This window comes from Passer domesticus, chromosome 6 (genome assembly GCF_036417665.1).
Source record: "Passer domesticus isolate bPasDom1 chromosome 6, bPasDom1.hap1, whole genome shotgun sequence".
Lineage (NCBI taxonomy): Eukaryota > Metazoa > Chordata > Aves > Passeriformes > Passeridae > Passer > Passer domesticus.
This window is the reverse complement of record NC_087479.1, coordinates 61375789-61400535: the sequence shown is the minus strand read 5'-3', so window position 1 is coordinate 61400535 and position 24747 is coordinate 61375789. Positions and strand designations below refer to the sequence as shown.

The 24747-nt window shown below is 38.7% G+C and overlaps 1 long non-coding RNA gene across 10 annotated transcripts in view; it reads right to left on the bottom strand.

The window, feature by feature from the left end:
* LOC135303928 (uncharacterized) overlaps positions 1 to 24747 on the bottom strand; it is a 77412-nt gene that overhangs the window by 13937 nt on the left and 38728 nt on the right. For 6 of the 10 annotated variants that reach the window (XR_010365345.1, XR_010365347.1, XR_010365350.1 and 3 more), the window contains 3 exons: positions 7122 to 7220; positions 5162 to 5276; positions 4497 to 4694 (listed from right to left, as the gene is read on the bottom strand). This is a non-coding gene — a long non-coding RNA (uncharacterized LOC135303928). Of the gene's footprint in view, positions 1 to 4496; positions 4695 to 5161; positions 5337 to 7121; positions 7221 to 24747 lie in introns of all 10 variants that reach the window. The other 4 variants (XR_010365342.1, XR_010365346.1, XR_010365344.1 and 1 more) reach the window with 3 other exon arrangements.

The following is a 24747-nucleotide window of genomic DNA, read 5'->3' as shown; positions in this document are numbered from 1 at the left end:
CAATATTTTTGGTGGAATCTATTTTGATCTGGTTTGCTGCCTTGCCTTGAAGATCTGGAGACTATTGATAAAAACAGTCTGTCCTTTGGCTTAAAACTGAAGACATGACATTTTTGTTGATCCTGTTAATCTCATTAGAACTCTCAGAAGTTCCTCTACAACAAAATGAGTCAGAGAGTAGAATGGTTATGGATTTTTTGTTAACTTGTGAGAGATTTTCCCTGGCTTTGGAGCATTCACAGCTACCAAAATGAAACATCTTATACTCTGTAGAACCCTGTCAGGCCAGCATAACTCACAATGTAAGGCAATTGCAAGTGATTCAATAATGTGAAGGCTACTTTCAATTTCTGTTCATACACTGCTTCCTATACAGGAATAGCTTGACTATTTAGGTTATTTCAATGGACTGTTCGCATTCAACTTGGTTGTCACCATCTGTTCCACCTTACTATTATAAATGCAAGCAAGCATTGTTCACAGTTTCAGCTTGGGCACATTCCTTACCCTGCACAGTGCAAGCCATCCATCTGTTTTCTGGTGGAGAATCTAGACACAAACTGGGAAAAATTTCCTCTTCTGATACTGCATATTCTTTGACAAGATTATGAATATTTTAGATTGTAATATGATGGGTTTCATGAAGACCAGATAAAGTAGAAAGTGTTTAAATGATCTTTGAGAGCATCAGTCCCTTTCCACATTCCCTCTTAAGTTCCTGGCTCTCTCTACGCATGTGCCTGCTATATCACAAAATTTATTATGATTTTTCCTCCACTAGTGAGGAAAAAAATGTTATGAATAGAAAGTTGTATTTTTTTTTTTGAGTTTCAGAGTTGGAAACAAGTCAGACCAGTCAGACTTCTTTGGTTTCGCTGCCGGAGAGGGGCTCCTCAATTACCTGTTAATGGCTGGTGATTAACCATTGTCCCCCGATGCTGGCCGCTTGCCAGGGAGGGACACAGGGACAGACCCTCCAAGTACAAAGAAATAGCAGTGACATCAGAGGCAGTATGCAGATGAGAAATGCATTGTGCCCTGGATTTTCACAGTTTTTCCCAGGAAAACCCCTAAAATTACGAGCCAACAAGTGACTTAAGTGACGTCTAAGGATGGGAGCGTAGTCCCGTACCTGCTTGGATCCTTTTTGCTTCTCACCCTAACCTGAAAAGATGTTGATTAAAGAGACGCCCCGGGGTGTTAGACAAAAAAAGCAGGAATCTGCTACTCTCCCACGAGGACGGAATCCCCAGCTCTGCCTGCAGACCAGCGGACAAAGCTGTATCACCCTCCTCCTCCATGCCACGCCTGGGAGCAGCGGCGGCGTGGGCGCGACCCGTCGATTTCTCCCCACCTGAGCTGATTGTTCTTAATAAAGGCATTAAAAAGGAGAAAGATCTCCTGCCCATTTATTTCAAAAAATATATTGCAAAAGTATCAAAGGGATACTTCACCTTTTCTATTGCAAAATTTAAAAAGGGAAATGTGTAGTCTCATTATGCTGAGATTCAAAATAATGTTCATCTTCTCTCTGAGATTATGACTGCTAAAAGAATGAACTTCAAAGCATCAGTCCAAGCAGATCTCAGCCCTTTTATAACAAGAAAACTGTTGTATAGCAGAATCAGCATCTATGCACATTGGTACGCTTTCTTCTCTAAAGGAGCTCCTCTTTAAATACACAAAATGAGCTGTCATAAAGAAACACAATAGGATTTCCCTGTTTTTAATTTTGTTTTCTTTTCATTGTTTTCTGTCCATGCATGTTATTTACTTCTAGCTGACTCTGCTTGCCAAAGGCAGCTTTACAAAATTATAGGTATGGGTCACACAGTACTTCCACTAACTGAACTGTCAATATTCCACTGTTAATTGGTTGCTAATGATGCCATTTGCCCAGACAATATTTCAGCAATAGAAACTCTCTGTTTAAACATCCTCGACAATCTTATTTTCTTGACATATTAAGACCAGAGCAATGAAATCTCTTATTATTTCTGTGTATTTCTTCACCCAAAGATTTCTCTCTGAGACAGTGAGGTGATGGGTAGTTAGAGACAAAGTGTCTCATCTGTAGGACTCCAGCTTGAAGTCAGGCAGTGATGCTGGTAACCAGAAACCTGTGATTTTCCATTAGTGGATTTTAGTGTGTCTTGCAGCCCAGAGACATAGCCAGCAGAATGTCTATCACAAAACCCCACCATTGCAATTGCTGTCTATCCTAGGTAGCCTTCCTATCTAGGCTGCAGAATTCACTGCCTTGCCTTACAGATTACAGACAAGAAAATATTGGAATGTGTCCTTATGGCCCTGCTGTTTTCTGAGGACACTCTAAACCCAGAGCTGAGCAGAAGTGGGCCATGCCAGAGCTAACTGCATTCTGTGACTCACACAGAAGAAAATCAGGTCTCAGGCTACTGTGACAGTCTTTTTAGAGGAGATGACGTGCTGAAGACACCCCAGTTCTCACAATCATCAAGATACAAAATTACATCAAGATACAAAATTACATCAAGATACAAAATTAGTCTTTTTAGAGGAGATGATGTGCTGAAGACACCCCAGTTCTCACAATCAAGATATAAAACTTAAGCATGAATAGTTGTGTTCACCACCATGTCCTAAGCAGTTTTATTTTGTATATCCTCTCCAACCTCTAATTTATATTGGAGATATTTTTCTCTATTTCCTGCTACAAAGTGTTGTATAACTAAACGTTTTTGAGATACCAGTTGGATTTTTAACCAGGGAGGACCAAAGCAATTGTCTCAGTGACTTGATCCATGTAAGAGAGATAGGCAAAGCATCACCATACCTAACCCTAAGTGCCCTGCTATTATCCACACCATCATCTTCTCCACACAAGTGCTGAAATTATATTAATCCAGAGATGCTTGCAGTCTCAATGATCTAAACTCTTGGCAGGGAATCCTAAAGAGATGGGCTTAAGTTTCACCTGCTAAGAAGGCAAGGGCTGCAGGAAGGCTTTGATAGCAGAAATGGTAAGAAGTTTATCTCAGACTGTAGAAACACATGCTCCTAGAAACAAACTCCTGCTTTAAACAAACAATAGGAGGATTTGAAGCTCAGTTTCTCATCCTCTGGGTAGAACCTATAAACACCAGGTTCTAAGTAAAAAATAAGGGACATGCACAACACATTTCTTCTTCCTTTCCTCTGTCTTCAGCACAAATCTCACTTGGCTTTCTGTTATAAGTGTATTCATTTGAACAGTCTTTGCAGGTTTTATGGGAAGGGAAAAATCGTATTTCTGAATCCTGCTGGAGATTAAACACCATGCTACTCAGAAAAGACTTCTGTGTTCAGTAGACAACTACTGAGGTATCCTAGTTAGTGGACAAGTAGGTATCTGCAGGCTTTACTAGTCAGTGGGGAAGGCTTTTGGGAATCAATATTTTGGATTTAACCATTTAAATAAATAAAAATAAGATTTGTGCATTCTGTGGTGAGAAAAATATACTGCAGGCACAGTTGCAGGCAGTGGTTGCTGTGGTGCTTCAGTTTCCTTTGCTTGTGGACACTAAAAGGAGTCATCAGGGGCTAACACAGCAAGTATGTCTGTCTGACCCTGAGCTACCCATTTCCCCATCACAGCATCCTCCACTGTTTTCCTTCCTGACTTCCTCTGAGATACCCTGTCTTCAGCCCTCTGTAAAAGAACCTAAAGGGTGGTTTCTCTAGCAGTAGGGATCTGTGTGTTGCTGAATGCTGGTAAGGTGGTTCCCCGTGCACCAGAAAGCTTTCTCTGTATTTCTAGACTAATTTAAAATTATTCTATAAAGTGATTTGGAATCCTGTGTAGTGAGATGCATTTCTGAAATGTATTTCATATATGTTTAGATAAATACTATAACATCTACCCCAATATTATGGTGCTGATGCTTTAGAACAGTGAATGTATGTGGTTGTAGTAGTCTAGATTGCACATATCCTGAGGGAAAGGGATCAAAGAAGTTACTTGCTATTGTTTTATTCAGTCATTTTGTAATGTTAGCTGGTTTCACACTAGAGCCACAAAGCACCTCACAGAAACTATTCCCCTAGTAGAGCTCTACTGCTTATCTTTCTCACTATTCTTTACAATGCGATTCTGGAAAGAGATTGAGGAATTTTCACATAGTAATCCAAATAGCCCCATTGGCATGCTCATGTTCAGGAAATAAAAAAAAAAGGTAATTTTTTTCTTTTAAAGATTTTAAAAAGTTAAAAACACCAAAAGGTCTTCCAGGAGCAAAATATGACTGAATGAAAATTTCCAAGCCCAAATTAAAGATTTTCAGTCACAAAAGGGGAAGTGACAGGTGGCAAGAAATTAGCTCCTTTTCTTTGAAATTCTTCTTTAACCATACAAACAATGTGAACAGAAATTCAGGTTTTTATTATTGTAGATCTGCCACCAAGGAGTGATAACTTTTCAAAGAGTTCACAAACACTTAACATTTCTTGGATACTTATATATATTATTATATTCATACCTAATAAGAGAAAATAAGCTTGAAGATTTTTGGTGATAACATTTCCATCTGCTGTGACTTTTTTTCTCTTGGCTTGTCTGGAGTCTGCACTTTCCACATTTTAATAGCTCTTTTTTTAGTTAAGATTTCCACATCTTGTTCTGGTTGCTGGTAACTTTGCAGTCTTTCAGATTTCACATCAGTTATTCCCTCCTTTACCTGTAATTTATGGACTTGATTGCTTTTTGAAGTAGAGGAATTAAAGCATATTTTCAACAGTTTAATGTATTCTGACTAAGGCACTAAAGAGTGCTGTGCCTTACTATTCCTTATCAGATCATATTTTAATTCTTATTTCATATTTTGTACTCCAGATATCATTCTATACAGTCCTTAACTGTAGTTCTAAAGTCGTCTGCATTTTAAAATCAAAATCTAATGCTATTCACTTGCAGGGGAAAAGGCCAATTTTTAGGATGAGGGTCAGGTTAGTACTGCTTACAACTCCATTATGGGGCAGTCATAAAAGACCTAACTTTTAAAGGAGAAAATGGTGCTTTTTTTAACTCCCTCATTAAAGGTCTGAACATATAGTTTTGTGTAGTAGGACTCAGGGTCATTTCAATATCAGAATTTAATGAATTACTATTAGTCAAGGAAAAATCCCAGCTACTACTAAAACCTACCTCAAACTTTAAGGTTCCGCTTCTTTCTCATTTTCCATGTGAACATCCTTTACTTCACTTCCTTGTGCAATGTCTGAATTTTCTCCTGGTTTAGTCATTCACCATATGATCCTTTCTAGAAGAGAAGCCAGTACATAACTGGTGGGTCTGACTGTCTGGTGGATCACTGTGACACCTTTAGTCAAAAAATAATTATTTGAGAAAAAATAAAATAAATGTATATATACACACACAAGCCTCACATATATCTGTGAGGCAATATAGCTAGATATAAATTTATGAAGTTAGATTTTTAAAAATGCATGCATAGCATCAGTGAACAGTAATTGCAATATGTAACTACATGCACAAACACAATTAGACACAGAGACTTCAATGTGTAAATATTCTACTTGTTTATTCAGGAAGGGTTGCTCTAAATGAACAGCAAATAATAGCACATTTGTTTTGCAAGTGCAATTATGTTATGAATTTTGCCTCTGACTCATTAACCAGGCTTTGTTAAATGTTACAAATTGCATTCATACACGTACCCTTGGTCTAATACTGAACACAGAATTAACTGATACATTTTAAAATGCAGCCTCTGCTTTTATATTTTTGTCCCTTTTTTTGCACAAATTGTTATGTGAGAAAAATTGACAACCCATGTGTTGAGTTAGGTGCTGGACAAGTTCCAGAGAAGGGCGACAGAGGTGGGGAAGGGTGTGGAACACAAGGAGAGGCAGAGGGAGCTGGGGGAGCTCAGCGTGGAGAAAAGGAGGCTCAGGGGGGCTTTCTCTCTCCTTACAATTCCCAGGTTATAAACAGGTGGGAATAAGCCTTCTTCTTCCAAGGAACAAGTGGTAGGAGGAGAAGAAATGGCCTCAAGTTGTGCCAAGAAAGGTTTTGATAAATTATTAGAAAAAAATTCCTCACTGGAAGAGGGATCAGGTACTGTAACAGGGAGCCCAAGTGATGGAATCACCATCCCTGGAAGTGTTCAACAATGCATGGATGTGACAACTGGGGACATGGTTTAGCGCTGAACATTGGTGGTGGTGGGTTAATGGTAGGACTCGATGATCTTACATGTCTTTTCCAACTGGCTCTGCAATTTTGCACACCAGAGGGCACATAATTCTGATCTGGTTCTGGCCTAGAAAAAAGCAGTTGTTTCTGTGGAGCCCAGGGGATAAACTTGTCCCACACGATGGAGCAAATCTGTGCCATCTTCCTGAGTCCAGAAGTTCCCTGTACCTACAGAAGTGAGGTCAAGAGGTCAGGCTTTGCAGTGCTCTCTGCCAGCGACTGCAATGTGCATATCAGGTTTTATTGTGCCAAATGGGGGAACTTTTTTTTTCCCCACTGTGTTCCTGATAAAAAAGTGAAAGCCACTGACTGTGAAGTATTACATTAAATCCAGCTGAGCTAGTGTCATAACCCCATCATTGTGGGCATGCAGCCACCAGGTAGAAAATAGCAACAATTATATATCAAGTTCAGTTAATGAGAAAGAGGAAGAAAAGTACTGCTTGGTTTTACAAGATAGCTAGAACTCAAATTAGCTGCATGGATACAACTCTATTTTGCAGGCAGAGGAAATACACTGTTCATATGAACCAGATAAGGAGTACATTCCCAGAAAGAGTAACTCCAACAAAGCACCTCATTCTTCTTACACGTATAATGCAGTGAATTTGAGAAAACCTCTCCATCCCACGGAATGATAATCTCAGAAAGTTCAAGAATCTTATTCAGACTGTATTCAAGCCCCAAGTTTGGGAGCATAGGACAATTTTAAATGACAAATTTACTGAACTAAGCTCTCTTGTCAGTGCTGTGAAGCCAGCATTTTGCTGCCTTCAGTCACTGACTTAAATTGGAAGCCTAGGGAGAATAAAGAAGTCTAAAAAGGGGGACAGATACAATGGTGAATCTAGTTTAACAAACTGAGAACATCACAAAGGCAACAGCTTACCTTTGCTCCCTCCCTTCTCCTAGAATGTTTTAAAAAAGAGAATGGCTGGATGAGTTTTAGCAGCTCTTTGACCTTGAAAAGCTGTGTCCTGGATGTCACCTGGGGGAAAAAAAGTAATTTTACTTTGTTCAAAAAGCCCCTAGTGTGCTAGGCAAGCTTAAGCACCCTACGGATCTGCTTGGGTTTTCATTGTGAGCTTTTAATCTTAGGAATTAATAATTCTTGTACATTTGTTCAATCTTTTAGTAGTGACAGTCCTGAGCTGTGGAGCCAGAATTGTGAATAAGACCTGAAATGTATCTCATATGCAGTTAAAGTAGGAGGCTTACTACTACATTCAGAGTTATCAAATAGATGTGAAATTATTGAAAGAAAAATCAGAACCAAGTGTTTCCTGGCCTTATCATGACAAATTAAATATGCACAGCCAGCAATCCTGAGCCACTGTGCTTCCCAATTGTATCAGTTCTTCATTATTTTCTTGGTCTAATCTTTTTCAAAGACAAGTACAAAACAATTTTCTTCCTTTCCTTTCTATTTCTGCCCTTTTTGCAAGGGCAAAACACTGAGTCCATTTAAAAACATGACACCAAATCCTGCCAGTAGAGGAAATCACACTGCTTTTCTTGTGAATGCCTTTAAACCCGCGCTGTCAAAAAATAGCCAGGAGAATTTGCTTTGAAACTGTATTTCGTCCTCCCTCTGCTTTCAGTAAAAATTACAGTACCTTTTGGGGAAGCAAAAACATGGCATTTTGCACTTCTGTTTGATAGATACAAGGAACATCTGTGGAAACCCCGGGCACTGGGAATATTTCTCTGTCTGCTCTGGGGTGCCCTGACCCCCAGGGGAGCACTGACTTTGACCCTCATTCATGGAGAAAGTTTCCCAGACTTCAAGATAGTCTGGAATCCACAAAAGTGTGCAATAGATTATATAGTAGTGTAGGTGTATCACTTGGTGAGAAATTTAGGTTTTGGGATTTTTAGTATCTTGTGGATGGGAGCAAGATGGAGGGCACAGGGTGTTGTCCTGGGTTTGTTCTTCATGCTTCTTCTTCTTCTTCATGTGTTTGGGTGGCATTTTGTAATTGGGCAGAAAAGTCCACATTGCAGGCTCTGTAGGATCAGTTATTGGGTTGAAAGGGGAAATAATCTAGGTGCCAGTTCTTAATTGGATAGTTTAGTCTTAAAAGACCTTGTAACAAGAGATTGTTGGCCATTCTGTGCCTTCTAATGAAAAGCTGCTGAACTAATGGTTGTGAGACTGTTTTACTGATAAGAAATAATAAACACCCGAGTCCCAACATGAACTACTGCCTCAAGTGCCTTCAATCCAGACCCAGAGAAACCCACAATTGGTGCCCCGGCAAACACCCATATGAGGAGTTTATGCAGTTGGATTTACTCCTTCGGTGTGATGGAAATGATAATTATTTTGTATATAACAACTTGATGGGACTGAATTGTGTGGTGAAGCAATATACTGTGAAATGTCAACACCTTCCTGCACTGTTCTTTGGAGGAGAGAGGACCCAAGTGCCGCTGTCCCCACCACAATGCTGAGCATAATGAGCATCTTCACTGCATTTTGAGAGCATTTTGTCAGGTTCAGCTCTGCAGGAAAACACAGAATGTATGTAAGAAACTTTGAGATCTGGTTTAGAAAACCCAGGGGAGTAATCACACAGCTCCTGCAGTTCACAGATATGTTTAAGTTGTACAGTGCTACAATCAGTTGCCTTCTTAGAGTTTGCTGCACAGCTGTTGAAAAAAATTTGGGTTAAAAATACAGCCCACATGTCTGCCTTGCTCTGCCAAAGTGCAGTCAGAGTAATGAGAGAGGAAAATGAACTCAAAACAGGCCTTAATCTGCTGACTGAACTCTTCCCTGATTGGTTTCCAGAAAGTTCTTGTTCTTACCTTCTGTGACTATTTGAAGGAGAAAAAAGAAAAAAAAAAAAAAAAAAAGAGGAAAAAGAAAGGAAAGAACCTTTCTAATGAAATCCTCACATACAGATTGCCCTAAAATTGCATAAGAAAACTGATATTTAATAAATTATTTGAGAGATCTGGCAGTTTCAATCAAGTGTGATATGGCCTAGTACAGAATAAAGACCTGTGGTCTTGGAAGGACCACAAGATTGAGATAAATCCAAAAAGCAACAAAAGAAGTAAATGCTCCATGGGGGGCTACTATGGCTCCAGGCTCTTCTGGGTTTATGAGCTCTGCAGCACTTGTGTTCCTTGGCAGCTCCCAGCACACTGGATGCAACAATTAGAGCTGATCTGGAAATGAGCAGGAGGGAGCAGCACACGTGATGCCAAGCCCAGCATTTCAGCCTGCACGGTGCTGAGTTGGGATGCAGGAGAAAACTGAGAAAGTGCAGCAGAGCAGAAGCTCTCAAGAACCTGTTGTCACTCAAGGTGACATGTGAGACCTACTGATTTTAATTGCAGCTTTCCATTGCTATTTTTTAACTTTACAACAACTACAGTGATAGTGTTGGAACTGGGGAGGACCCCAATAATGAGATTCATTTTATTTTGGATGTCCTCACTTTTGGCCATTCACATTTTAGGTAGCCCAGTAAACTCACATGAGAGCCAGTAGAGAGAAATTACCATCTCTATAGCACAGTACTCTGCTGGTATTTACATATTTACTCCAAGGAAAAATGAATTGTGTTCCATAAGTAGCTTTTTTCATTCCTTAGAATACAAAAGTAGTCAATTAGTTCAGATACTGATAACGAGGATATATCATGATATAAATTATAAATCATCATATATCTAAATGTTATAACATTATTTCAATCCTAACCCAAGCACTTTATTTTCACACCTTTTTACCAGTAGGTCACTTTCTCCTTCCCTCCCTAGACTACTCTGGGAGGTTTTCTTTCCTCTTAAGTATTCAGGCTATATGGGACTGCACCTGTGGGGAAAAGACTGGGGTTATAATGTAAGAGAAGTGGAAAGACACAGCTATAACAGTATGGAAAATATAGGGGGAAATGTGACTCCCTGGATGGAATGCAGCCAGCATGCTTGACTTCCCCCACACAATAATACCTAAAGGAGACCAACGGGAGGATAGAGCAGAGTGGAGACACCAAAGTCAGGCTCTGCCAAAACTGCTGCAGAGAAGGAAACTCGGTGGTACTTTTAGCTGATAAAAGGCACAGCAACTGAAAACCAAGGGCCATGAAAGAGCATGTCTTCTCTTGAGCCAGCAACCACAGTGAAATTCCTCTCCTCAGGTGTAATACTGACAATATCTCCATCCCAAGCTTACCTCAGAGGTAATACTACCTCAAGGCACAACCACCCCTCACAGAGCACAATGTTTAGCCAAAGTCAGTCCAGTCAGTCCAGTCCATCTAAATGTAAAGAAGTAGTATAAAAGTGAGTAAAGAATGGGGAGAAGGAAGTCAGGGAAGACTCCATTGTAACTTTTGGGATCAGTCAAGAGGTGGAACCTGTCTTCTCCCCAGTAGGGATGCCTTGGATAAGAACTCTACTCTACATGTGCTGAATGATTGCCTCAGGCTAACTTTGAATTATTGCTTTGAATATGTTTTTGCAGTCAGGTACTATCCCAGGCAATCCTTGAACCTCAACCTGTCACAATTTTATTAATAATGTTACCATAAACTGTTAGTATGAGCCTCCCCAGGGCGCTGGAAGTTGTTGGCAGCAGGTAACACAGTCACAGAAAGGTGTGGGGACACAGGCGGAGGTGTCTCTGTTGGTGTGTGACCCTGCACAAGTCACTCAAGCTGCCCTCTGAATCCAGCAGCACTGCTCACTAAAGGGTGCCCACAATGGGATGCTGACAGAATGGTTGGGTACAGGGGTCTCAGCTTTCCTGGGTGCTGACAGACTAATCAAACACTAGGGGCTTGAGGAAACATTCCCTTTTCATGTGACAGCACCACTTGGTTTCCCCATCATACATCATTTCCTAGCTCTGCTGTTTCTCGCCTCTTTGCACATTTTCTTGCACTCTCATCTCTCTCCGATGTTATTCTGGTTACTACCTTCTCTGTAAGAGTTTATTTCAGAATATTTTGATAGTGAAAAAAAACAAACAAAAAAATCCAAAAAAAAACCTGACCAGCAAAATCAAAAGGCAGTAGTGCAGGATTTTATATAATCCAGAACTATCCTTCACTGTGGTCACTGTACTTCCTTTACATTTCATAAACATTTCCAGAATGAAACAGCATTGGTTAGTGTCTTTTGATTGTAGATAATGACAACAACTGGTGCATAAGATTAATGTATATTCATGAGCAGAATTATAGCTGTGCATGAAAGCACTACATCAGCGCTTGGTAATCAACATCTGCTTTACCTTATTTTTTTTTAAAGTTAGCACAGTCACTAATCAAAGATAATTACACCGTTGCCATTTGAAATATTTATCACAAGTTCTGTAGTAGGAAGAACAAGAAGTACAGTTTTTCCTGTACAGTTACATGCAGCACTAACACTGTGTGTGGCTTTGCAAAGCTTCTTTATAGAGCTTTGGCATGGAAATAATAATTGTAAAGAAGTAATATTTTTAAATCTGAATACAGCCTTCTACTTAAGAATCTCAAGTTGATAGTAAATATTAATGAACTATCTCCAGTAGGAAGCCCAGAATCACTGAATATCTTCATAATGGTAAAACTAAGGCACAAAATGGAGTAAGCTTCTGAAGAAGTGACAAAAAGCAAAGACAGAATTCATATCGTCTTGCTCTCACTCCTCAGATTTAGATGACCTTCTGAAAATAAGAATGAAAAGGAAGGATCCTTTCCATTCTTTTCAAACTACAGAAGGATATGAATAATGTTTTCATTGTGGATGACTACATATTAATTCTATAAGGAGGATAGCATAAGAGGGCAGCATAACAATAGTTCATTTAAAACTACAAAATACACAAATTCATACACAAAATTAATACATAAAATACAAACAGAGAAAAGTTTCTAACTTCTTAAATTTGGATTTGAATTACATAACATTTATGTCTGCTCAGATTACATGGGTAATTTCTTACAAAGAAAGAACAGACCCAGTGACCTCAGCCTCTCCTCATAAGGCTTCTCCTCCAGACCCTTCACCATCCTCCTGGCTCCCCTTTGGACACTCTTGTATGTATTCTAATTGTGCATATATGTTTGTAAATTACTTAATTTGGCTTTAAAAATTACCCAAATATTAGTTACCTCTTATTTTGGGGGGATTTTTAGCCTTTTTTAACTGGATCCACTAATTTTCCATTTGTGTGAATCATCAAATGGGAATGTGTAATCATAATAGATGAAAATGATAAACTCTTTATATTATCTATTGTACCAGGAAACCTGAAACTTCTACCAGCACTGAGATGGGATACACTGCTTTTAAAGAGTACCATCCCATCAGTTAACACCAAAACTATTTTATCCTTTTAAAACCATCAGGCCAGAGCTAGTCACTAGAGGTGTACAGTACTGCAGGGTGTCATTATGTCATTATGGCTTTATTGGCACAGCCCTGAGGCTCACATCACCTGGGCCCCTGCAAAATTCTGCTTCAAGTCCTGGCAGTCCTGCCTCTTCCCTCTGGCTTTCTGCAGCAGTAAAATCAGTTCCATGCAATTTACTCGGGAAGGGTCATTCAGGAAGGATCCTAAACCCAAGATGCTATCAACAGTCTGTGAATCTTCATCTGGCACTTTTCAGATCAGTCCTGTTTGAACATCTAGCCATAAAATTAATTTGTGAGAACTGTGCTCTAACTCTGGTGCCTTACTGCTCTTCCCATTCTGTGATTCATTTTTTACTAGCAATTCAAACTCCAATGAAACCCCAATGAAAGCCACAGCATAAAATTTTGTCTAAAATGTGACATGCTGTGTAGGTATTTCAGATTTTTCAGTGTCAGACCTTAGTTCTTTTCACATTGCCCATTAACAAGGCAGAGCAGTTGAGCACCTTGGAAATCAAGGCTGCATGCAGCAGGAGCTCAAGGTCTGTTCAAGGGCACAGCACGCTCCACGACCTGCCCGACAGCCATCCAGAGGGAGCCTGGGGACAGCCTGCACTCTTTGCTCCAGGGGCACAGCCAGGGGCAGGGACCTCACGCTGCCATCCACAGAGACTCTCCTTACCAGAGGGGCTCTCATTCAGAGGGTCCCTGCTTCTCCAGACAGCAGTTTTGACTGAAGGACAGCCCTCACAAATCAAGGTTAAGCATCTTTCTGAATCCAGGTTTTAAGGCAAATTTTCACTGTGCTAATGCAGAATGAAAGAGGGTGTACATCCTACTGCAGCATGGACTGAGAGGCATCTGTGCATCAACCATTTGCCATATTTTGGTCTGACTCTTCTGCCAATGCCAGCAGAGAGATGTCTGCCACAGAAAGCCTCCAGCAGACAGCAATTGCAGCAATTACAGCAAAGTCCTGCACACTCGGGGCCCACACAGAGCCCATGTTGGCTCAGAAGTGGCTGACACTGGGAAATGAACATGCATGATGCATCAAATAGGCAGGAAACCAGCGAAGGGTTACAGTGCCCCACTGCATTGTTTGGTAGGATTAGTATCTTCTCCATCACCTTTATGAGAACACAAAGCTCTCAGGTAGTCAGGAACACAACTGTACTATTTCCCAAAGACAACAATTAAAATACAATCAGCAATCACTGTTTGGAGCAGAATAATCCTTAAAAATGCTTCGTTTGAAATCCACACAACTCTCATATTAAAGTCTGAAATACTGTTGCTGCTTGAAGAATTATTAACAAAGAAAGTTTGTTTCTCTAGGCATCAACTTCTTCAGGTCTTAGAGCAGTTTTGCTTGTCTGTAGATATTGAGGTTGTGATGAGCACTGCTAAAAGAGATGAGAAATAGTCCTGAACTCCACTGCAGAGTAATAAACACATCAACATGCCACTTACAAGCAGAAATTACTGCAATCTCAGTGCTTGAAAATTAATGATGGGGGGAGGTGACACATGCACAGGCATTGAAAGCAGGGCAGGATTTTTATTGACAGTATCCACTCATTTATGGTCAAGTTCACATTCCTCATATGCTTAAGAATTAGTCCATTAAGTGGGAGGGGACAGAAGAATAATAATTTTCATTAATTGTCACAACACACTGGGGGTGGGTTGAAGAAGAGGAATACGCCACTTCTTTGTTTTCTGTAGAACAAACCCTCCTATTTCCATGAAAATGTGCTTAATTAAAAAAAAAAAAAAAAAACCAACCAAAAAAACTGTGTGTTCGGAATCACACTAGTTAGGATTTAATAATACAGCTGCTCTGGGGATCTTCATGTTTCCAAAAAGGCTAAAGCAGCTGCCTGCCAGTACAAACTGGATTGGGAGCAACCCACAGACATGAATATACTATTGGCAGCCTCTAGAGCCTCAAGGCCATGGCACTGAGCTGCATTTCCTGGTGCTGGTTAACCTCAGAGTGATGTGTAAAGCCACAGGAGGTCCTGTGAGGTTGGGAAGGGGAGGGGGCAGAATGGCACACAGCATTTCAGGAAGACTGGACTAAGAAACAGCAGGTCTTGGTTTCTGGATACACTGGAACTTGATGAAGTTGATGCCCCAGTCTGTCCAGTTTAATATCATGGGTAGGAAAAATAATGACTTTAAGTGATTAATTACACAGCTAATTGTGTTATTTAATACTGCACTATACATTGAAAATATCCTCCAAACAATGTGAAATGGTATAGAATAACCTCCGGATCCTAGCCATGCCCCTTCCTTCTTACTGCAAAAATTAATCCTGTTCTAGCTGGACAGTCATTCAGAGCAGAAAAGCTTTTGCATCTACTCTTTCTAGATGGACTGAAGTGAATTTGATGGGCTGGAGGAAGCTCTGATCAATTGTATAAATCTCACAACACCTTGCATATATGGTTAGGCCTCAGTTAAAAATAAGGTAGCTTGGTCCAATCAGTGTAGATTTTATTTTTAAAAATAAGTGCAGGATGCCATGTATAGGATTCATGGTGACCCCCGTGGCAGGGAGAAATGATGAGGAGGCCTCCATTGATATCAGAAGGCTAATTAATTACTTCATAATACTATAGTATTCTATACTATATTACACTACATCTAAACTGCAACTGCACAAGCACTCAACTCCACAAGATCTCGTGACTGTCAGCCCACAGTCCACCCACCCACCCACCCACACACACACACACATACACCCACACACACACGTGGATTCAACTGGTCACTGAATCAACACGCAGAATCCAATTACCAAATCCCTTCATGTAAACAAACTTCCACAATACATTCCACTTGTGCACAAACACAGGCACAGTAATTGAGGTAAGAATTGTTTTTTCTTTCTCTGAGGTTCCTTGCTGTGACTTGCAGAAAATATCCTTGGAAGGTTGTGCCTTGATTTTCTCTGTAAAGAGAAATGTGGCCACACCCATGCATGAAACTAAAAGTGATTTTGAATCAGGGACCTAATACATGGAGAACCAATACATTTTACTTAAAAACTGAAATGCTCTTTTTGCCATATCTAATATGACATTTATGATGACACATAATTTATTATACAAGCCACATGTATTAATTACTGCTAGTTTCATGCACTGTCCAGAGTAATTTGGGTTGCACTGTTATCACGCATTTCAAAGTTTCCACAGTCTCCTAGAAATTACACTCCCTGGTGAAAGTTGTGGTTGTTCTGCCTGGAAAAAAGAAGGTTTTATGAGGACCTCACAGCAATGCTCCAGTACCCAATGGGGCCTGCTGGGAAACCAGAGAGGGACCCTTCACCAGGAACTGCAGTGACAGGGCAAGGAGTAACGGGTACAGACTGAAAGAGGGAGATTTAGACCAGGTATTAGGAAGAAATACTGTACTGTGAGGATGGTGAGACATTGGAACAGCTTGCCACTCTGCTTCCCCTCATGCAGGGAGGGGCTGGGATTAGATGATCTTTAAGGTCCATTCCAACCCCTTAGCATTCTATGATGCTAAAATTTTTTTATTAGTTTAGTACGCGTTTCGAAGTGCAGTGAGCTGTTTCTGTTTTACCATTTTGATTACGCAAGACCATAACCTGCTTTATGAATTAATTATATTATAAAAGCATTTTCATTCTTAAGTTGCAATTACATAGCAAGTGTGAAATCAAAGCAGAACGCTGGGGTTTGAAGTCAGATTAGCAGAAGTACAGACATCTTTAAGAGAGCTACCACCACCAGGGCCAAAAGCTGCAAACAGGTCTAGCTCCTTGGAGTTAACTAAATGTCAGTAGTAAATTCAGCCACTGTTTGAAAAGGAATTTACTTGTTCTGTGTCTGATAGAGAAAGGTTTGTGGCTGCCTGTATGTCTGCTTCCTTACTCACATCACCAAGAATCCTTCACTCTCAATTTTTTTTTTCATACACAGACTAAATAAAATCCTGACCTAGTTCTCTCCTGAAAGAAAGTTTGCTGCCCTTTATGTGACATCTGATCAACTGAGGCAAGGAGAGAGCAGAGATGAAGAGTGAACAGAATTATCAAAGCAATGTTCTTGCTGCTGAAAGGAGGGGTACTGTCCTGCTAGTCATCACAGAAATGATGCAGGGAGGACAAGGGTTTCATTCTGAATGCAGAGCAGCAATAATGTCAAGATCTATTAAAGCTTCTCTTGGAACAGGAAAATCTCACACAAAGAATCCCTAACAGTCTCCCACTAGTGAGGCGTAACATCTTCACAATTTGGAATAAAATACTTAAGTTTTTTTGTACAAGTCTTACATTTTCTGAGGATAATTCTCTACACCTGTCATCCTAGCTTCTGATAGCAAAGTCAGATATTCTCAGAATAATACTTCAGAACAAATTAAAGGATGAAATATTATTAAGAAAATGCCCAACAACTGCAATGTTTAAAAGAAACAATTACAAAGAAAGTCAGTGTGAAACAGAAATGTACAAAAGCACATCTTGATTCCCATTCCAAGTACCTGGAGTTCAGTTTTATCAATCTATCAGGAAGACTGTGCCTAAAAATTCGTAACTTGAGGGTTATTTACAGCTTACAAAAATTCTAGGTGAGCAAAACCAGAGGAGTAATTCCAACCTTTTTAGTAGCTTCCATCAGAAGTGAGAACAACAGAAAAGAGATGTTTGGCCAAGATGAGAAGAAGACATGGGAGTAGAAATACAAATTAATCTCTTTTGAGAGCCACTACATTTTTGGTAGTTAAGACTCTCTAATTTTTCTTCTATATACATTAATCTCTTAAAGATATCTTAAAACAGCTTGAGTAGATGCTGAAAATTAACAAGTGTGTTGGCCTTGTTGCAGCAGAGGTCTAAGACCCACTAATATGAAGAAATACAGCCCATGGTATTTCTGTGACTGAACATTTACAGTGACAGAAAGAATATAAAGCTTGAGGATTTCTTTCCATCTTAGTTTATTTTGTGGAAGCACAAAACTATAATCCTCTTATTCAGAAGGACAAAAGGGAAACAAAGACAAATCTTTATTCCAACTCCCCACCTTTACTCCATACACAGGAGCTATACTAATTTATTCCCTTGGCTTTGACCTTTCTGAAGGAAATAGTCCTATTTTGCTCCAGCATTTATCACTGGGCCAAAATGTCAGCACTGTCAGTGGTGTTTTTTTAACAGTTCTTGTAACAATGGCTTGCATGCAATTCTGGAAGTGGAGCTTCTGATATGCTGGTGGATATGGTATCTCCTCCTCAAGGGGCACAAACAAAATGGAATATCACAATCACTTTTCCCCAGTACAAAGACTCACAACTTGATTAGAAAAAAGGTCATGCAAGGCTTTTATTGCTAAATATATTATGTCTGTGAAGGCAGTAAAGGCAGCAGCAAGTTAGCCCAAATAGGTTTTCTTTACCAGTACTGTGATTCTGACAATTTCCCTACCTATTGGTTTTTCTTGCACTTTGTACTGATTTGTTCAATAATCTGAATGGCTGCCTTCATCTGAACCGTGGTGCATTATCAAGACTGCCTTGTTTTTTTTGTCTTTTTAATTCATTGTCTGAAGTCAGTACCACAATGAATCAATATACTGGGTGTTCTGATGATAACAACACAGACTTCACCAACCAAAAGAGGCATTTCCCATGCTGGCAGTCATCTTGCATACCGCTTAATGAGACACCTATTTTATGACCAGCACAACACTTATCTATTCTAGCTGAGCTGTAAAAAGACCATGCTTTGTATATATATACATACACATATATGGTAATTATGTTTTGTGGTTTGTCTCCATCCGTAACCTTGTCAATATACTGGTAATGTGGTGTTTTATTTATTTATAAGTCAACAGGAAAGAATTTGAAGCAAAAATTACTGCAAAGATTTAAAGCAAGTAACAGAACTTGTCTCACAGGAAAAACAAAAGGAAAGAGATAAAGAAGCTGGGGACAAGGAAGAAGATATCAACCAGCCTGTTGTTTTCCCCATGTGAATTAATGAGGGATTATGGTTGTTCTTAAAAGATTTTATACCAACTTGCTGGGTTATTGTAATTTTATTATTCTGCAATGGATTACCATTTCTTGAAGTGAGTGTGATACTGGAATTCACTTCTACTAACTTCACACTAGTTTGACTAGGGTGACTCTCCCTGGTTATGGCAGGTTTAACCTCTTTCAGTCAGTTCCTCATGTCTGAACTTAGGCCAGATTCAATTGCTTATGGACCCACTGTCAGGGTCTAGTTGTAGTCACATCTTTTTGATATACTTTATCATTCTAAGATTGAGTATAATGATGACTATGCTGAAATATATTAGATGTGTGTTCTATAACTTAATTGCTAAGAGATATAGCCTTTTTTAATTCTCCTGAATCTCACCTCTTCCCTGGGTAGAGCATGCATTCTTTAATGTACAGAGCCCTCTAAAAATTAAAATCTACTCTCAGTCAAACAGATGCCTGGTGACTGACTGAGAAAAAATGGTATGAAAATAATTGAAATTTGCAGTTTGCCACAGAGCATCAATACAGAAATTAGAGTTATTTAAGCACCTTTGTGTAAGGATAATTTTTATTTCACTGTTGTCTATGGGTTATGTTCTCAGGAGGGACATGTTTTAATCAATAAAGCCCCAGCATTACCAGGCAGTGTGGTAAGATTCTGCAGCATCTGCTTTTTTCAAAGTCCATGAGCATATTGCAGAAAGCCTCTCTGTGCCTCCACGGACCCTCTCCACTCTTCCTCCCCAAAATCTTGGTGCTACTGTGTCTTTATTGAATGCCAACAACTTCTTCCAGCTATCAAAGTGCTCAAAGCAGGGCTGAAGTTAATAGCTCAGACCATACACACTAATGGTTCTTAGTAAATTGATATGTTATTATTGCTTAATTTTGGTAAACATTCTTACGGGAAAGTAGTGTCTCAATTGCAGCCCATCTAAAATAAGCTCATTTATGCTAATGTCTTTCTCCTTGACACTCAGTAAATTCTTCCTAATGCATTAATTATGACTCCAGATAGACCAATGATTATTTCATATATGCTAATTAGGAATCATTTTATTCAGTCTGCCACACATATCAGTAAACAAGTGGAATGAATTCCCCACAGGGAGGATAAAAAGACAATGATTTTCCTTCCAATGAAGCTTTGAGAATTTACCCCACAAACAAGATATAATTAGAGAGAAATGAAGACTTAGAAAAATACACTTACAGGTGTGAGAGACACCAAAAACATGGTTTTTTTTCTCAGTGATAGAATAAAGCAGATTCTTAGCTAATTCCTTAGCCAAAATCTCATTCTCAGTCAATGAGTTTTTACTATATATGATTAGGAAGTGCAACCACCTTCTACAAAGTAAATAAAAATTACAATGAAATTAGTTCCATTTGTAGCAGAACAAATGGATACCCAAGAAAAGTGTAATTTCAGCCCTAGTTTTGGAAGAGATAGAAGGCTGAAGAATGTGCTGTGACACATCACTGTCATTTGCACACATTGAATGTCAAGGTTAAAAGATGGCACGGAGAAGTTTTTGCTACTAATAGTTGTGACCTTTACTGCTACTAAATCCAACAATTCTACAACTGGATCGTATATATTTCTTGTTCGTGACTACTGTATAACTAATAAGGATGTCTCCATAAAAACGTAATTTCAGGCTTAAAAGCAACCAAAGAGAAACATAAAATGAATTATAAAAAGTACCATCACTTAACATACTGTTAAGCACAAACTCTTAGAACCTCATGACATAAATGATAATATATTATAGGATCAAAGCTGGCAATTTTTATGTGCAGGTCAGATCTCTAAATATATATTTAGGGTTGATCTTGAAGAAAAAGTTATTGTGTGTGGATATGACAATTTCTACTTGATTTTTATTTTCATGTGTTACTTTATAAGTCTTTATAAGTTTACACACTCAGGGGCTAGAGTTCTGCTGAATACATGCTAAAAACATGAATAAATGTTATAGAAGACTGCAATCTAAATTCAACTACCAATTCTGATGTGTGAGCCAATTTACAAGAAAATTTGGTCTTCCAAAATCAGCTGTTTCTGAGTTTGAAGGTTGACTGGTTAATATAGATATAAAAGTAACTTGTACAAATAGGAAAATATCAAAGTCTAAATGAACAGGCCACATACAGTTCAGAAACAAATAATTACTCTGAAAGCATCTACTTTTTGGGATATGCCATTATTCTATGAACTCTCTTTCAATGGTAAGCATAGACCTATATTAAAAAAAAAAGAAAAAAAAAAGTAAGGCAAGTGAGAAATTGCCTTTGAGAAATCCACAGCTAATTCTATTGTGAAGCCTGTGACTGCAGAAGTGGCATCAACTGCACTGTCCTAAAAGAGACATGTACTATTGCCTGCAAGGAAACAAAGTACAAAAATTTACCTTAAATATCCTAAAGTCTGGGAGCGTTGGGATGAAACCTGGGCTAGTTTCTAGAATCTAAAAAAGTGAATGTCATCCTACAAAGATCCCAAGGAAAATCAATGAACCTTATAACAAATTAATGCTGTCAGTAACTTTTGTGTTTTAGTGAGGCTGAAGAAAATGAAAGTACCTTTCCTTAGGCAGATGAATTGAAACTTAAAGTGGCTACAAATTAAGGTACAAATTAATGCAAAATTAATGTATTCTTAATACCTAAGAACATGTTGGTTCTGGATTTTGTGTTTCACAGCAGTGAGCAATCCATAAAAGCTTCCAAATTCATCTGGCAAAAAAACTGTTGTGAGTTATTTGTTGGTTTGTGTTTATTGTTTTGTAATTTTATTTTCCTGCTTTTATTTTTTGGGAATTTGGACAACACTTTTGATTAACTGAGACAGAAAATACGGTACTGTAGATATGCCATCAAAAGCAAACATTCTTGTGTGAAATCATCCCTCTACATTTACACTACCATCATCTTTACACTACATTTTTTTTCAAGCAAAGCAACTCCTTATCATAGGGATCAGCAGGCATACAAAATTATTCCTAATCAAGGTAAAAAAAGACTGAACTCTGCTAGTAACTCTCTGAAACATTAAGGGGAAAAAGTCTAGGATTATTAAAATTAACATCAGTCAGCTTAGACAGAAAATCCTTAACTGTCCAGTTAGATTACTCAGCCATTCAGACTCCATGCACATAAGGGCTACTCACAGGCTGTTTAAACTCTGCTACAGTTCTAATGAATGCAGAATGGATGAATTAGAAAAGCAAGCACCTTGGAACAAAATATACTAGAAAATGTAAATTCTAATTTCATTCATGTACTTCTGTGTATGGGGGCTGATATCCAGTTGAGTGGTTGCTGCAGTTTATGGAAAAGGTAATGAAACATCAGATGGGTACTGTTCAAGAGTATTACCCATAACGATCACATTGTAAGCTATTAGCAGTTTTAAATACATAAATATATTACAGCTAATGGGATATGTGTTTACAGCAACACAGCAAGGTTATTTTGCCACTATTTTTTAAAGAGAAGAAATTGAAATACTAAGTTATATGCTTACTGTGTTGTTTTAAAGGGACACCATTCCCTTAATGTTAATTTAAACAAAATTATGAAAATAAAAGTTAAACTTTTTTACAACGTATTGAAAATTGATTAAATTGTAATGATGGTCCCTTGCTGGTAGTAGAGCAGTAGCACGCTTCACTTGTCTTTCAATACACTACCTTAATATTCAGATAGATCTATCTCACAAAACATCAAATGAAACCCCATGGAAATCCAAATTTTTACTGATTTTTAGTATAGAGAAGTAGGGGAAATTTTAATGAACTAAGGTTTTTTTTTTGTCCTTCACAGAAAATCAAAAGCCACAGGAAACCTTCATAATTTTATTTACATTTTCAATAATCATTTTCTCACTAGAAAATATTTTACATGGTTTTGTTAGTTTTCTAAATTTTTATTTATTTTTGAAATAAAACAAATTAAAGCCAATAGCTCAAGGTACATAATCACTTTATTAATACCTACTTAGCACCACTCATATTAGTTACTGGCTTCATGGGAGGTAAGACGTCCCAGTAGGCTTCTTCACAATATGGACATGAAATCTTCACCCACGTGGTTGATCCTGCAGGCACACTGGCATCTGCTTGGAGGAACAGTGACAGTGTGCAGGATAGGCATAGTTTGCTACTAGCTCCACTATCCTCTGCAGCACTTCACACCTTTGGGGGTTTCACTATTCACTCGGGTTTGTGTTGTGTGTTTCTAACATACCATGACTAAATACAGCATGATTAAATCAGCACTTGTGGGATGGAGACAGGTGGATCTCCTCAGTCAGGCAAGGAAGACAGGAAGATAGCATATTAATAACATCAATTAATGAATGCTTTTTAGTGCAACTCTGCTGAAAAGTAAATGTGAATGCAGGTTCCAACCCAGGTGGCATTTCTAAACCCATGACAGAACGGTGCGTCTCAATGTCTCACAGCTCACTGCTACACATAGAAGACTAATTTTGCTATCAATGGTTTTGTATTAGCAACTGGTTTTGAGCAACTTTCTACTTTTCATGTGTTTCATATGAATACAAAGAAGAAACTGATTTCCTGATCAAAATTTGCATTTATATTCTGACATTCAACCCAGTTACCTTCATTTGTTTATGAAAATTCTTGTTCCACTGCTAACATTTTCAAGAAAATGATGTCATTGTGCTCCTTATAATATTCCAGAGGGAAGGATCTGAAAATGCTCTGCTGCATTTCAACTTACATTTGTTTAAAAGCACAGAATTTATTTTCAAGCCATTTAGGATTTGATTATTTGTTTGTGGGGATGGAGAAGAAGTGCTGAGGCAGGAAGAGGAAGCAGTAAGTCAGTCACTGAGAATTATATTCTTTTCCAGTGGACACAAAAGTTAACCTCTGGACAAGACTGACATCAATTATATGAGAAGTTTTAGAACTTTCATTAAAATGAATGGTAGCTTTAATTACTTAATACATAATTGCCCCACAACTAAGCCCAGTCGTGTTTGTGGAGATGATGTCAGAGGACCAATGGAGCACAGTACAGTTTAGCCAACTAAACCAACTCCCAACACATCTCCTGTACTGAGGTGAGAGGAGGTTCTACACTAAGGCATCCTCTTGGCACCTTACTTGGAGAGGTCCTGGCATGAACCAAGCCTCTATTCAGCTTTGATCTTTGGCATTGCATGACCAGCACAAACACACTCTGATCTAAAGTGAGAGCTGGACTCACATAAAAATGTCAATGATTGGATACTACTCCTAGTAATATCCATGAGAAAAGTGTGGATCTTGAGAAATATCTAGAAACGCAAGTCACATACTATTCTCTTTTGCTAGAATCTGTGCAAATGTAAAACCAAGAGATGTTTGGTATCCTAAAAATAAATTAGAAATACATGCAGGTAACACTGGAAAAAAATCACTTTTGTAGTTTGTTTAGTAACATGTTTGTAATGTGTCGGTTTACAAGTAAAACATTTTAGTTTCAATTAAGTCAGAAAGAAAAATCAGGAAATGGAGAACGTAAAGAAAACCTTAGCAAGGCATTGTAGGAAGGATGAACTCTTTATCTTCATGCTTAGAAACAGCCAGGAGAAAATAAACACACCCCTTATTACATCCATTTACTGTAGTTGAAATAAAACACCTTATACTGGTGATCGCGTAATCAGAGATGCATTCTGTCCTGTCTCAAGTTTTGTGTTGCTGAAATGGTGAGGTATTAGTCTTTTTTCCCAGCCCCACAACTGAAGAAGGAGTCCAGATTCCTTGGCTCTGATCTCCAAGGTTGTTTATTTTCTCTTATCTAATACTTTCTTCCTCCGACCCGCTGAGGTCTGTCTGGCAGGTTGGTTTGTGGCACACTGCCCATTCTTGGGGTGGTGTTAACATTTCATACTAAGAACTACATGTACTTTATTTACAATAATTTTCCAATACCTATCACCTGTGTTAGACAGTCTGTCTCTACTCTAAACCAATCCAAAAGTGCCACCATCCCAGCAGAAGATGGAGGACAAGAAGGAGAAGAGAGGACAGGACACACCCAAATTCCTCCATTTTGCCTCTTGAACCCCCATTCTAAAACCCCAAAATTCAACTTTTTCACCC